The sequence below is a fragment of the Brassica napus genome, chromosome C9 (genome assembly GCF_020379485.1).
Source record: "Brassica napus cultivar Da-Ae chromosome C9, Da-Ae, whole genome shotgun sequence".
Taxonomy (NCBI): Eukaryota; Viridiplantae; Streptophyta; class Magnoliopsida; order Brassicales; family Brassicaceae; genus Brassica; species Brassica napus.
This window is the reverse complement of record NC_063452.1, coordinates 38,046,405-38,049,712: the sequence shown is the minus strand read 5'-3', so window position 1 is coordinate 38,049,712 and position 3,308 is coordinate 38,046,405.

Below are 3,308 nucleotides of genomic sequence, written 5' to 3'. Positions count from 1 at the left end.
AGTAGACCCTATATTTGACCTAACAAGAAATAAACATAAATATGTATTAGTAAACATGAGTATGTGTTAAAAACCAGAGTACAAACAAGCAACTTACTTAAGTATTTCGAGCTTGTAGTCCTTTATCCTTGCAAATTGCTCATCGTATTCAGCTTGTATGAGACCCAACGCTTTTTTCCTTGCCTTTCGACACTGATTATCTGTAGCCAGCAGGTTATAACATCCTTCTATTTGATCTTGAATGGCTTTTGGCTTCATACTAGGCTGATTCCTGATATCGTTAAGTATCAGCTTTACAATAACACCTTCAGATAATAACCTACAACGACCATCCTTGTTGCAAGTATGCTCATCATGGAATGTTTTCACCATCCATTAACTCACTGATTTCTCAAAAGAACAATAGATTTTCCATGGGCAAGGTTTTTCACTGAGAGCCGCACATCGAGCCTCACACTTAATCGCCCCAGAATTCGTCATCTTAACATTCCAACCACCCATTAGGGCGTATTCTAAAACAGACTCCTTGAAATCTTCAGCACTTACAAATACTTGCCTAATTGCTAATTCACCACTTCCTCTCTTTCATCACTCATAATATATGCGCTCTTCTTCTTCTTCTTCTTCCTCACCATCAGATGGAGGAGGCGTGTATACCATGTCACCATCAACCTCATCATCATCATCTACAATGTTAGCAACTAAATGTTCAACATGAGACTCTTCAGCACACACCTCACGATCCTCATCAACAGACCCATCATTGATGTTATCATTAACCTCATCACCACCCTCATCACGATCTCTCTCCAGGAATATATCAATACATTTTCTCTGAATGGCCGCTTAACACATCTTTTCAAAATTTCCACTACTAACACATAATATTTTCAGCTTTAAAAGGTTCTCATATGGACATTTATACCAGATTCTTTGCCGATACAGTGCCGCACTCAATGCATTCCCCAAGCCAGAAAACAAAGCATGTGGTTCAGATTGAAGTAATGTTTTGCTTCCTCTAACATAAGCCACAAACTGATCTTTTTTTGTTTCAAAACGTCCACCGTGGGAGACATTAAAACAAGCATTTAAATCATTGAAATTTCACAAAAAAAATAAGAAATTCGTCAATATACATTTCATTGAATACTTGGAATGCATAAAATTTACAAACTTTCTACACATACAAATCTTAACTGAATGGAAATATAGTCGGTGTAACTATCTTCAAATCATCACATAATCGAAATATATACAAAAAGCTTAAGATTTGTATGTTTTCTTTAAAAAACCCGAAACCACTATTTACCTCATTTTCGAAGGATTTTGACACCTTTAGTTTCGATTCCGATGTGCCAAACACAATTCAATCTCCCTCTTCCTCGAAATGAAAACAACGAACCGCAATGATAACTCGCCAGCTCTAGTGGTTATTTGAGCGTTGATAATCTTTGGAACCCTAGGTTCGACGTGAGGTAAGCTCAATTTTGTTTTTTATTCAAAGATACTACGTCATTTTGTAAGAGTAAGTTGACTCAACTCACACCGGTTCATGTCAGCTTGCTACTGACACGTTGTCGGTCACATGTATTGTAAAGCCTTTTCATTTAACTTCAGGTATCGAATTCAAAATTTAATTTAGTTTAGGTATCGTTTAGCACAGTCAAATAGTTTGGGTATTGATTAGACGATATGGGCTTAGTTCAGGTATCATCAGCCGTTTTCCGTTAATATGTAAGTAACACCTACTATATTCAAGCTTTCTTCTTCTTTTTTTTTGAAAAAGTTTTTTTTTTCTTTTTCAACCAATCACTTCTTCGCCATGTACTCTTCTTCTCAACCTACACTAAATTAATCATATATATCCACCATATCATAAGCACTTTCTCCTCCATATACATTATACATGCCAGAATAATGGTGAACATAAAATAATAAAAATATACACAATCTCAGTTATTTAGCATTTCATTTATATTAAGCTAATCTATTACAATAAAGTTGAATTTTGTCTCTTCTCCTGCTGCCACCTCAGTGAAGGAGGTTCCAAAATGTGACACGTGTCATCTCATTGTTTATTCATCGCACGCTTTTGTTTATGTTAATGGACCAAGTGTTGTATTTTGTAAGTTATTGGGCTTTTATATATTTTTTTTCATTTAAAATCATATGTTTATAGGGTTTCCACCTTTTAGACGTTGGAGATGCAGAGCAGAGCCGTAAGATCTCGACGCCTCCGACCAACTCCTCTGTAACGGCTGCAGTTTCATTTACTTTCTACTTCAATTCACCATTTATGTTTCTCAGTTACGGCATTAAATATACTCTTTCCACTACGTCGTATTCAATATCCCTACTCTTTCTCAATAGTTACTGAAGAAATTTGTATCTATAAGTAAGGACGTATTCCTCCGTGAAACTCAATCCTCCTGCTACTCTGAAACAGCCACCTTGAACCTTTTGTATCCGATTTGAAAGCCAATTCTTGCGCCAACACCTTTGAAGCCCGACTTTTTGGGTTTACCTGCTCGTCATCAAAGAAGATAATTCCGATGAACAAATGAAATTTATTGTTTTTCACAAACAGCCAAAGCTTATCCACGGCTCTGTGAACGCGCACATGCTTAACACCTTCAAACACATGTGAGGGTTCAATCTTCTCGATTAAAAGGTTTGACATCATACAAATTAACAATAACTCTGTGACTCACCTCTTTCCATAAGCTTCAGTGACTTACTGCTTTGTTGAGATACTTTATCATGAAGATCGTTTTTGAAGGTTAAGATCCGATGTATTTATCTGTACAAAGACAGAGATTGGTGAAGCTTGAATGGAAATTAAGAAAAGAAGAGAGTCATTATAGAGAAAGGGAAACTTAGAAAGACTTTATTCTTACTATTTTTGAGTGAGAACTATGGAAAAGAAAAGATGAATAAGAATTTTGTTTTTTTAGTCTTAATTCTGAAATTAGAGAGTAATTGAAGTTTTAGGAAAAATGTTGAAAAGCCTAGAAAAGTAAGGAGAGAGTCCAACGACAGAAGCAAGATGATGGAAGAAAAGAAGAGTGGTGACATGTTCAAACATGTGCACTCACGTGTCCTGTTTACCCACTCCATACTTTTCTTCTTCATTATTAGAGAGAAATGCTAATAGTTGATCAAAAAAGAAGAGAAATGATAATAATAATTATTTATATTTCTACTTTTGTCTTTTTCTATGTGACTTTTGGGTATTTATAGAAATATTTTCTACAATAGTCTATTTATATTACTCTAACATTTCACCAATTAAATCTGATTTGATTTTA